This window comes from Lonchura striata, chromosome 2 (genome assembly GCF_050655825.1).
Source record: "Lonchura striata isolate lonStrDom1 chromosome 2, ASM5065582v1, whole genome shotgun sequence".
NCBI classification, from domain to species: Eukaryota; Metazoa; Chordata; class Aves; order Passeriformes; family Estrildidae; genus Lonchura; species Lonchura striata.
The window spans coordinates 98,501,205-98,513,989 of record NC_140704.1 but is presented as its reverse complement, the minus strand read 5'-3'; the positions used below and the strand labels follow the sequence as shown (position 1 = coordinate 98,513,989).

Sequence of the window (12,785 nt, the reverse complement as noted above, 5' to 3'; positions counted from 1 at the left end):
CCTTGGTTCAGTCACAAACAAGCCTGTAGAACACAGTAGTTTCACCCAACAGCAACTTCCATTTTTGCCTTTACTTTTAACACTGAATCTTCTTTCCTGCTGCTGTTTGTAAAGGCTGCAGTGCTGATCTAACTGCCAGGTAAAAGATGAAAATAAACTTAAGAGGTTGGTGAGGGATTTAGTGCTTTACCTCCCTGACCTTTTTAGAAGATGTCAGTCTGGACTTTTGAACACAGGTGATGACCTTCATTTAGTCATAAATTACATGTTTGGGCAAACTGGAGTCTATCATAGTTGGCACTGAAATAGGAAGGACAACAAAACAGCTTTATTTGCATGCCAGATCAGGAGATCACCCTACTAATTTTAAGATCTGCTAAGGCAGGGATAGTTTACTTGTCCCTTAGAAAAATAATGGGGTTTGTTTGAAAAAACACAAAGGAAGAAAGAAAGCATGGCTTAACATACTTCCTTTATAAGTTAGACTGATGCAGACAGGTTATCTATCCCTTCCCCATATACAGGATTCTGCAGTGTGTGTTTAATTATATTTCACATTTATTTGAGACTTTGTGTCCAAAGATATCGTAAGTTAAAGGAGAAAGATTACTTCACCCATCACTGAAATTCCATCACCTCTGGGATGAAGAATGGCAGTCAAGGAGACAGCTAGTACACAGTGACCTTGACCAAAAACTCTCATGCAGAAATCTGCTACCACCAAAAGTGCCATGGGACCTAGCTTTGAAAGATTTTCCCATAGTAAATTAAATGAAAGTGTATTTATCTGCTTCAGCAAAATGAAATGTTAAGTTGATTCAGCCAAGCCTCAATCTCTCATTTTAGAGGCTCTGGGCATTTTAAGCATAATGCAGAAAAGACCATACTCTTGCACTTCCAGCTTATAGCAATAATATTAAAAAGTTGTAACAATACAATGACCAAAAAGGATTTTGAATTTATCAAGATCTTGGACTCTCCAAAACCACAAGGTGAAGGCAAATTCAGACTTAGATTCTCCCTATTACTTTTGCTCATCCACACCCTATCAACTGTTTTAAAAAACTAAAAGAGCACTTTCACCAACTCTGGGACAGAGACTTACATTTAGCTGGGATGAGATATCCATACACATAGCAAACATGCTAATTCAGTGCTATTCCAAGGCAGTGTTATTCTCCACACCAAATAATCCATTTGTGAAGCTACTTAAGCACTTATGTGCATATAAGATTCTTCTCAACAAAACAAGATTCTTCTCTTGTTTCAATAAGTTTGTGATGGAGAAGAAACATGATATATTCTTTTGAGCATATTTAGCAGAAGTACAGATAATGGACACTGACATTACTGGGTTTTGTTACAATCACCAGTTTTTTTTCCCTTCCATCTTTTTAGGCCCTGGAAAGGCACAATTTCATTGGAAGAACAGATTTAGTAAGTGATTAGAGAGTAATCACTATTCTCTCATAATATGCAAAGGGGAATTTTGGGTTGTGAGGTAGTCTGTGGGTCATGTGAATTTAATTGTCATATCCAGAGACTTATGTCACATTAAGTGTATCCCTAGTGAAACAGCAGAGTTGTAAATCTGTGATATATATATAATTATATATATTATATATATATATATATATATATACACACACACTATTTTTTAACAGAGCTATGGGAATAGTACATTACCTATAAAATAAAGAAACAAACGTTAAATATGCCAAATCAATTTCCTCATGAAAACAGCGACAAATACTTAGCTAGTTATACTTAGCTAAGAGACTCAAGTGTTGAGGTCAGGTTCCACACACTGTTCCCCTTTACACCATTTTAGCTTGTGCTTGCAATGCCTATATAGAAAGTGTCAGGTTAAACAAACCATCTTGGAAGACCTGAGAATAAAATAATGTGTCGAATTTTTTTCCCATATTTCTTTGGATAAAAATATTTTCAGTAGGAGAAGCTGAAACAAGATGAAAGGGACCACAAGACTGCTTGGACATAAACTCCATATTGACCATCTTGTCTGGGAACTTCTCAATCTAAAGCTGAAAACTACTTTTTTGACTCTGCTTCTTTCTGGAACTTTTAAATGATCTCTTTCCTTTCTGAATTGTGGTTGAAGTAGGAGGAGCAAAACTAGATAACATGAAAAAAGCATTTTATAGACACAAGGGCACTCCAGTTTGTTACTTCAGATACCATGGCACACCAGTTTGTCAACACACATCCCAAGATAGGAATCTTAAAAGTTTTTTAGTGGGCAGTGCTGAAAAGATATTTGCCATTTCACATTACTTTGATATCACCACCTCCACTTAGAGAAAGGTATTGGACACCACAGGTATTTGAGCAGTGTTTGAGAAAAGTTTGCTGTAACGAAAAAGAGTAAAAAAAGTGACTGAGGAGGAGGGTGCTGTAAAGAAAAAAGGCCATAGTGGAATCTGAAATCTAGTGTGCCACTGCAGTCTTAATGTAATTATTTTTACATTATTGGTATTATTTTAGTATAAGGCCTTGTGACAAAACCAGAGCTGCAGCCAGGGTTTTCAGCCTGAACACTCAATTTCCTGGATTTTACAGATCTAAAGTAAACTTTTAATGTTACTTAAACAGAGCCTTAATGTAGCTGAATAGATTTAAAAATGTGCTAAAGCAAAATGGAGAATCTCCACAGCAGTAAATTCAAGAGGCTCAGAAGATCATCTCCCCTCACAGAGCTCCAAGGCACCCTTTCAAATGTGCCTCTTAATAGTGTTCTTATTCCTGGACTTCATAGAAACCCTATGCTAAGTATTATTAAAATAGCAAAATAACTGCACTGGTTGTTGTTTTACACATACTGAGTTGTTTGGGACCCATTGTTTTGCACAAGAGAACAGCAATGTCTGCCTCAAATTTTGCATCCATTCGGTTGTTAATGAGCAGATGCAATGTTTCCAAGTTGAAGCTACTTCAAAAGTAATGCCAGATTACCAAAACTGCATGTCAGACATGGGGTGGTCTCACAACACTGAACGAAGAATGAAGAATGAAGGTTGTATACATTGCACAGGACATGGTGCATACTTTACACACATGCAGCTTTAGGTAAAAGGGAAGTGATTTAGTATTTCTATCTGGAATCTTCCATGCTCAAAACCCCTTAATTTTTGTAGAGGCATGAACTACATTAAGGTTTTCATTCTTGTTTTAAGGAACATTCTGCAGACAGAGATAACTGTTCAAAAATTGCTCCATTGTACAGAAGTGGCTTGAACTATGGTGCTACATACATTAAGTACTAAAAATGAACGTCTAGTTACATTTTGCTTTTGGCAAATCTCGTATTTCTTTTTCTACTGGGTTTTGTTTTGCTCTAGCCTCTAGTTATGTATTTTGTGATCATAAAGCAATCTTGCATGCTGTAAGGCCAAATGTGTTTAAAACACAAATCATGATTCAGTGTGGAGATTTGAAGTTGTTTTTGAAGCTGATAATTATTGGCTTTGGCTCCTCATGACTTATATCTGAAAACATAAGCCTCACTTAAAAACAGAAAGTTGTCCTCTGTAGAAACAAAACAAAAACTAATTCAAAAGTGGCCTAATGCTTTAACTGAGCTGGAGGCACTCCATGTGGCATGTGCACATGAACAGAGCACACGTGATCTAATGGGAGCACTTCTAGGTCAGTTCACCTGGTTAGCCACATTCCAGAGGAGCGTTCTGCTCTGCTGTGGAGTCCCTGGATAGAAAGGCTTGGTTGGTTTTGTAAGTAATGAGAAAGGAGGAGGGAGAAGACTCTCCAGAAAGATGGAAGGAATAGCAGGTATTCTTGCAAAATGTTACAAATGTTGCATTTAAATAGAAAAGTCTCAAATTGCAGAGCCGGTCCATATAATAGAAGGGTTGGTAATTTTAAAAGAGTGCCAGAAATGAGCCAATTTCATAAGCTATTTGAAGGATATTTTCATGTAACTTTTAGCCAAAGCAATGTTCCAAAAAGTCTGAAAATTGAATCCTAATTAGTTGCAAGTATCCCTCTGGCTCAAGTTGACTATTATATTGTGCTCCATGCTCCCGAAGCAGATGAGAGCCATCACACCTTGCCAACATATGACAAGGAGAAAGGTAAACTCACCATGCCATTGCTTTCAGAAGAGTTTAAATCAAGAAAAGAGAAAATTACACAAATCTTGAAGGAGAATTGCCATTCTTTCCAAATAATAGCAGTCATCTGGGATAATACACCTGTATTTCACTTGTCAAAGCATGCTGTTTACTATTTGGTCTTTTAATAGTGAATTTAGAGAACATTAAGAGACATTAAGGCAAAGCAGGAATTTTGATGTTATATCAGCTCACTCCCCTACCCCTTAGTACACAGGTCTTTACATTTTTTTGCATATTCTGAAGAGACTTTATACATTTTTTCATTTAGGTTCAGCTGACACTGCAGAAAAGAACCTGACTAATTTAAATCTTTATTAAAAATATACATGTATCAAATACTAAAACTGTCTATTCATAAATGATGAAAAAGTTTGGGGGTTTCTCTGGGGATAAGAACATTCTTTGAGTTTTTGGTTAGTGTTCCCCCTGCACCCACCGCTTCCTCGTGAATTTTTTCTTGTTGTTCTACAAGAAATGAAATGCTAATCTCAGCTCCACCTCTGCTGGGTCACCTCCAGGTCAGCATATTAGAGAATTCAGCAAAAGAATGAAGACAGTCTACTTCAACTGCAGGGCAGGATGACCCAGTTATTAATCAATCTGATGGCAGCATTTGAACAATGACAGTCATCTGTCAGGAAGCAGAAGGTGGCTCCTCATTAACACACTGCTCACCTGCCCTGAGCTACAACTCTTTTATAATAATATCTATCATTCACCTCCAAGGTGTTGCTTCTTTCTTTGGCTACATGAAATAACAGGCATGATTTTCTGCCCCCTTGCCAGTACTTCATTTTCTTGAAGATACTCAACCAACATTGCCTTGCAAAAAAGAAAAATAAAAAAGGAAAAGAAAAAAGGGAAAGGGAAAGGGAAGAGAGAAGAGAAGAGAAGAGAGAAGAGAGAAGAGAGAAGAGAGAAGAGAGAGAAGAGAGAGAAGAGAGAGAAGAGAGAGAAGAGAGAGAAGAGAGAAGAGAGAAGAGAGAAGAGAGAAGAGAGAAGAGAGAAGAGAAGAGAAGAGAAGAGAAGAGAAGAGAAGAGAAGAGAAGAGAAGAGAAGAGAAGAGAAGAGAAGAGAAGAGAAGAGAAGAGAAATCCTAAACTAGTACAAACCAAAGAGACCAAATGACTTCTAACGAATTTAAGACTATCAAGTGTTCAGATTAAAATAAAAGTAAAATTAGTTATTTAACACAGTAACATACCATAGTTATAAATTGGCTTCTTTCTTCCAAGTAACAGGTCAACCCTTATTTTTGCCAATGTGATTTCACCACGACTGTCCCAGTAGGTTACCTCACACCATCTTTATACTGTCATATACCTTTTAAAATTACTCTGTTTCACTCTGACAGTTTCCAATCCACATGCAGATGTTAAGCCAGAATAATATATTAAGCAAATAACTCTTCCATAAAATGCTGCTTATCAACACACATTTTTGTCATTAGATGCACACATGCACAGAGGTCAGATACAGGGCTGATGACTAACAACAAGCAGACCTGGTTATGCCATTATCTATGCCTGGGAAGGGGCTCACTGCAATTGCCATCATGCTCCCCAAAAATCTGACCACGAGACATATCATTAAAGGGAAGGTAATATAGAGATGCACAGTTGCATTCGGTATAATACACTGGACCAAAAAGCTGCAAGGCAACTGTAAATGTATTTCTTGTTCCCCTGCCCTTGATTCCAGTGTGGGGGGAAAAAACAGGAACCTAAGTGGCCTTTCATTAAAGAAAATCCCCATGACATTTGATACAAACACAGTAGGTGCTATTATTTTACCCAATGGTCTATCCAGCATTCAGCTCTACATGATCTGCCACTGCTTTCCAGCAGCTCCCCCTGGCCCCTCAGCCCATGATCTTCTCCCCTTTATTCCCATACCTGCCCTGCTGTTGCTTTTGTGTGGTTTGCATGAGGAGAAGTTTATACAGGGTAGGAGGAGTCCTAAGAGGCATCATATTATCTGCAGTGGATGCAGTAGCACCTCTCAAACCTAGAACTCCTGTGATGCAGTTCCTGAAATGACACTGAACACCACAGTGGACAAGGGGAGGTTCAAGTTTCTCAGGCTTATTAAACTATTACTGATCATACAAAATATAGCAATGCCTTAGCACCAGCCAAAATGAGAAGGTTTGGTGTTGAGAATAAGCTGCCTGGGGTTGACTCTGTATCCTGAAAATCTTGCAATGAAAATGGATATGAGAAACAAAATGATGGAGGGAACTTCCAAGCACAGCAAGCAACGTATTTGCTGCCAACATTACATGAGAGCCACAATGTCCTTTTGCAGGATGTGCCCATGAAAAGGAGATCTATCCCCAGCTATGTGGGGTCTCCTGTACCAAAACCAGGTGTGGACAAGCCACCTTCCTCACACAAGCCAACCGGTGGTGAGCAGACCAAGAAGTAAAAGGCAGCAGCTGCTTAGCAGTCATTAGTACCAGGTAGTGCTTCCACCATGTGTTGGAGGAGCTCTGCAGTAGGGCAGCTGGAGAGGAGGGGGTAATCACTGATTTGAGTGCCCCAAAAACACTGAGCCAAACCCCATCACAACTATATCTGTCTGCTCAAATGGACTGGAAATTTTGCGGAATACAGAAGCACTGGTATTTCTGGTCCCCTTTGCACTTCTGCAGGAAGGACAGCATCTTTCAGGCTGTCTGAGCCACTTCCAGTTCCAGCTGAGCATTACTACCACATGCTAAAATGGGGAAAAAATAGAATGATAAATGTTTTCAATATTCAAAATAAGAGATTAATTTCAAAACTGGGAGTCCAGATCATTTTTATTTCTCACTGTCTTGTTAGCAAGCATGAACTTTACTTTAGTAAAAGGTGCAATTTCATATTTTACTTTTGTCAGTAAATCAAAGCAGAATTTTCTGCATTATGCTATTTATTAGCATTAGATGCAGCAAAAGCCACAACACAAAAACCCAACCCAAAACTTACAAAAAATATGCAACTAAACAGACAAAAAATACATGACCAATGAACCACTCAAAAACCCCCCAAACACAACCACAGTCTAGAAACACTAGAATTACAGTTTTTCTGTCTAAACTCTGTTTGTTTAGGCAATTACAGCGCCTGCTACTTACCCATAATGTTCTCCTTTTAGTTAGAGTGCTCTGTGGATGATTTGATGCTGGTAATATCTAGTTTTCTGGGGGGAGAGATGAGAAAGGAAATGTTACTCCCGAACTCTGACCTCTGTGGATGGCTTTCTGGGGAATGCACTCCGCTAATTGTCTTCTTTTTGAGCACAGTGGATGTAATTGCATATATAAGGCTTCTGTTTTGCTTGCGTTACTCTTTTATGGTACAGGACCATGTCCACAATGGTGCATTAAAGTAATAATAATGAAAATAGTGTCCATCAAGTAATTTCAATGCTGTTACCACACTGGGATGGAACTATCCTGCAAATTCTATGTGGTTACACCCGGACTCCATCTGCCCCTATGCCATTAGCCCTCTGCTCTGGATGGCAGGGAAAGCAGCACCCACCTTGCAATTCCCAGGCTTGCAGCCTTCTTTCCATCTAAAAGAGTATTTGGAGGTGCAGTTAGTCCTCCCTCCTCAGCTATAGGCACACGTACATTTTGGTGTGTGCACATCTTCAGCACAGCTGGAGCAGGAGCTGTCAGGGAGAAGCTCATGAGCCCCCAGCTTCACCCTTCTATGAGGGAGAAAATATTATCATGTTACAGGTGAACAATCAGACACATTTAAGCAATACACCAAGCATTAGCATGTGAATTAGTTTAAAACTAATGAAGGTAGCCACACTGTTACTGAATCTTTCTCTTACTCTGCAGATGTGCCTGCAAACCCTCGCTGACTGTTTGTGCAGAAGGGTCCTGAGGCACATACTGGGACTGACTTCTCCCCTCAGAGCTTTTTCCTTCTTTTCCTCCAGGGAAAAAAAGCAAAACCAAAACTAAAGAAACAAACAGAAAAACCCCACCCAATATACCATCAACAACAACAAAAAACCCAGCTTCCTTTTATTCTTCCTTTTAGTCTCATTTCCTCCTTCTCTTGAACAGAGTTACTGTTAACTCTAGTTCCAAGCTAAAGTGACATGTCTCATATTTCGTTGGGCTTTTTTTCCCTCAGTGGAAAACCTTAGAAATAAAATATTCATAAGAGACCATCCACCTATTTTTCCAATATTGAATTCTTCACTAAACTTCTGTATGTATTTGAACAAGAAATTTGTATTAAAACTCTTGTTTTCTCTTATTAATTTTATCCAAGTGGATATGTTAATTACAGTACAAGCATGCACGTATTTGTACTGAGCATCCCTTTTATATTGCATATATAGATGTCGTCTCCCTCTACATACAAATAATACAGCAGTACATCTCCCTCTCATGTTCTTTGTGTTTATAGACATATATCTACATATGCATGCATGTTTATGGACATATCTTTATGTGTGTGTGTTCCCCCGTGTATATATGTATATATATATATATATATATACACATCTATATGTGTATATATATATATATATATATATATGCATCTATATGTGTATATATATATGTGTGTATATATATATATATATATATATATATATATATATATATACACATATATATGGATAATACATACATAATTGCCCGGGCTTTACAAACAGATGCCAGCAAGCAAATACCTGTCTATTGCTCTGTCAAATGTGACTCACTGGGAAAGCTATTGGGTTTATAGAAGAGACAAACATTTCAGGCACGCCATTCTGGGGTAATGAAGCATGGCAACAAAATATACCTGTGCAACATTTGATAAAGATGAGCTGACACACCAGTCCAAATAGGTTCTTTTGTGTGTCTGCACGTGTCTACCATCATTGCTTTCATCTTAAAACAGGAAGGTAGCAATAGCAGCAGCAGCTGGCAGGAACCACAAGAGGAAGAGCAGCTCACACAATTAAACGTCGTTTACCTCTGGCCTTTATTTCACTCCTCTCTCCTCCTAATTTATTATGTGTTTTCTCCATCTCTATGCAAAAAAACATAGGCTCAATTTTTCTTTCTTTCTCCTGCTATCTAGCTCTTTTTACAGAGGGACTAAACAAGACAATAGGCAAAATCCCATGGCATTTAGCTTTGGATCTTAACTTGAAATGCTTCTTAGTGGGGTTTTTATGGCCTTTATTGTTATTTGATTAATGTAAAGTAAAATTAAACCCTACAGTTACACATTAGAACATCAACTAGAGAGAAGGCAAAACTGCACTGTGTACCTGGCTTTACAGAAAACATCCTTTGTTTTATTTAATCTTCAGAGCAAAGGAAGGGAAAAGCCTCACCTGCTGTGGGGACTCTTGAGAGGTATGGAAAGGAAAGGAGGCACTGAATTCAGCTGTGGTGCCAAGCCCTGAAAGCAACCCAAGTTACAGTACTCTCCTCATTAGAGGCTGGGCAATAGCCCTAATTTAGGCACAGCTTCCATTAAAGTCAACGGGAATTGTCCTGGAGTCAAACAGAGAGGTGTCTCATGCTCTGCCTGACTGCCAAAGATCTTACTTTCAAGAGGGCTGGTATCTAGACATAACCATACTTTATGGTGGTTCTGCACCAGTTTTTACCTATAAGAAATGGCTGCATAAATCTTTCTTCCAGGGTAAATTTAAAACTAGATTTTCATTGCCTAGAGATGTTATACATATGTGTATTCTTGCAAATATTTGTATTCAACTTAAATGAAAACTTAATTACTTCTAGTATTCTGGATAACATTTTCTACTGAAAAGGCTGAGAGCTTTCTTCTATATATCGTATATGGCAGATATGTGGTTTCTTTTATTTTTTCTTTTCTTTTTGTTTTAATAAATATGGCCTGCTCTCATCTCTTCTCCTTGCACAAAATCTCCTTGGTATGTGTGATTTTTCACTTTGCCAGCTGCTAAATTCATTTCTGCTCCATGTTTCCAGTGGTTCTTTTCTTCTTCTTTTTTCCACAGATGTTTCTAGGCAGAATGCGTAAAAGTCCAGCATATCTATACTGAAGCAACACAGAACTGAAATGGATCTTTTTTTCCCCCCAGCCAGTAAAACTCCTGCTAAATCTTAAAGAGGGTTCACACAGGTTTGGCACTGCATATTCCTCAGAGCAGCAGTATCTTCATTATTTACTACTAGTCACTGATGCTGATTATAAATGCTTCTTAACATGCTTATTCTTTTCAATTTTCATTGGTAGTCAGAGCATGGGAACTTCAACTTCTGGTTGTCCCCCACCTTGCACCCATTTCATGAAATCTATTGTATCCGTAGCCAAGTTCACAAGTTAAATGACACATATGTGGCCTTTCTGCTCATTTTATCTGACACTAAGACAATTCAATTGATACTCAGCACAAAAAAAAAAATCCCCAAAATTACAGAGTGTCTCTGCCAAGGGTAAGAAGAGGTCAAGAGCCAAAGGAATTTAAGCAAACTGTCTTTATACACAGGAAGCAGTTAACATATGGAATAAAAGAACAGGGATAGCAATTGATGAAACATTTGGGAGAAACTTAGATAAACAATCATAAAAAAGATTTAGACAAGTGCTTGGAGTAGCCAAAAAAATAAATAAAACTGGTATATAGTGTGTAAGTAACTTCATCGTCCTTCCATTCTGAAATAGCTGAAATAAAATAGCAATGAGCAGATAAACTGCAAAATATCATTATGATTTAGTAGCCATTTCTTTCCATCAGAGCTACTGTTTTAATTTTCATTCTTCCAAATTACAAAGTAACAATAAAATATCATTTTCGATTTATGGCAATGAGTCCCTTTTAATTGAATTTTAGAAATGAGCTGATTTGACTGATGGGTAGGTAATGGGAATATACTATTTACAGTTGGAAATGCATTTCCTATGGAAGGATGTGAAAAAGCACAACAAAATAGATATTTATAAGTAGGATTTTGGAAGGCTTACATACACACACACAAAAATATATATCTGGACCTTGAGGCACAATCAACAATATTACTGTTTCATCCTAAAAGCCTCTACCTATGAAAAAAGTTCATGGACACTTAGACTATTTATTTTAGTAACAGCCAAATGTACAAGCACTATGACCTCATTATAACTCTAACTTTTTCTCTCTGTACAGAATCATGGGATTGACAATGTTTTCTCCCTGAATGTTATGCCAAATCTGGAAATATTGGCAACTTATAAGCCATCCCACTCTGCCCGAGAGTTAATGTGGAGTAACCTACATCAGCCATCACTTTTGCATTGCAATGGCAAAGTTCCAGCTGACTTTAATGGAGCCAGAATTTCACCCCAGGTGCATTATTACAATTGACTAGGATCTGATAGATTGATTCCTGAGATGCTCTGGATTCCAGATGTGGATCTCATAAAACTGTAGAGTGTGCTGTGTGCAAAGCTTTTTTTTATTTTTTTTTTATTTGCCTTCTTCCCCCCCATTAATAAATAATAAAAAACCACAGTCCTTGTAAGCAGTGCAATGGAGAGCATGTGCTTTTTTCTCCTCTGTCGTCCAAGAAATACCTCCATTTTCTTTCTCTACTACTTATGATCTCACATTTATATAGCAAAGAGAAAAAACAAAACAACAACCATGAAACCCAGCCAGTGAGCTGCATCTGGTTTAATGTATATGTAGAGCTGAGTGTGTGCCTGCTGAAATTTTATCAGCAACACCTACAATAGAAAGTCTAATCAGAAGCCAACTGTGTTAACAGAGACTGAAAAATAACTTAAAAATTCATGCATTGTAAGAGGAATAGAGAAAAAGAAGCCTTCCTTTTCAGGAGAACTTGGTGTGATAAATAAAGGGAGAAGAGAGGAAAGGAGGACAATTCTCCCAGTCTGAAAAAAAAAACCCAACCCTCAGAGACTGGAAACCACATGATGCCATCATCAGGGCAGGTGTTTCCTGTTCTTGCTGGGCCTGTCTTGCCTAGGGGAAGGGAGAATGGCTGCCCTTCTGTAACTGGGTATTTGTGCTGGCTCTTCCAATTCTCCTTTCTGTTCTCCTTTGCCCTTATAAATATTTGAGGTAAGTCCATCTACATCCATCTGCATTTCTACCAGGAATCTAGGGATTTCCAGGTGGAAGAAAAAAAAATACCTCTATTCTCAAGACCCAAGTAACAGTGTGGCAGTCATGTCAGTAAGAACATAATAAAAAAAATCTTTTTTTCCACTTCACTCAGTAGTAGCAGAGAGAAATAGTCCTCATGCCTCACAAGACAGAGATGGGGAGACAGGGACCACAGAAAAGCATGGAAGAGGACAATATGCAGCCAATAGGATTATCCTTCTGCTGATTTCAGCTTCCATGGGGCTGGGAAGCTGAGGCAGAACACAAGTGATAGAGGCCAGGTCAGAAAATTATATTCAGTGCTGCTGTAAGGGCATTTTTTTCCTTTTTCTCACAACTTAGTGGAGCACATATGTGCCTCACATAGGTTAAAAAAAAAAGAGATGGGAGGAACATTGTCCATGTGTGTAAGCAATAGGAAACATCCTTATGTAGAGCATGTTTCTAGAACAACTACATGTTCTACATGCTATGTAGAACTTTGAAATATTTCCTAGCAAGGATATATTGCCAGAAGCAGAGGACTGC

At 38.2% G+C, this 12,785-nt stretch overlaps 1 long non-coding RNA gene across 9 annotated transcripts in view; it reads right to left on the bottom strand.

The window, feature by feature from the left end:
* Nucleotides 1-12,785, bottom strand: part of LOC110470892 (uncharacterized) — a 206,537-nt gene that overhangs the window by 181,265 nt on the left and 12,487 nt on the right. For all 9 annotated transcript variants that reach the window (XR_014952827.1, XR_014952825.1, XR_014952822.1 and 6 more), the window contains 2 exons: nucleotides 7,679-7,850; nucleotides 7,270-7,334 (listed from right to left, as the gene is read on the bottom strand). This is a non-coding gene — a long non-coding RNA (uncharacterized LOC110470892). The remainder of the gene's footprint in view (nucleotides 1-7,269; nucleotides 7,335-7,678; nucleotides 7,851-12,785) is intronic.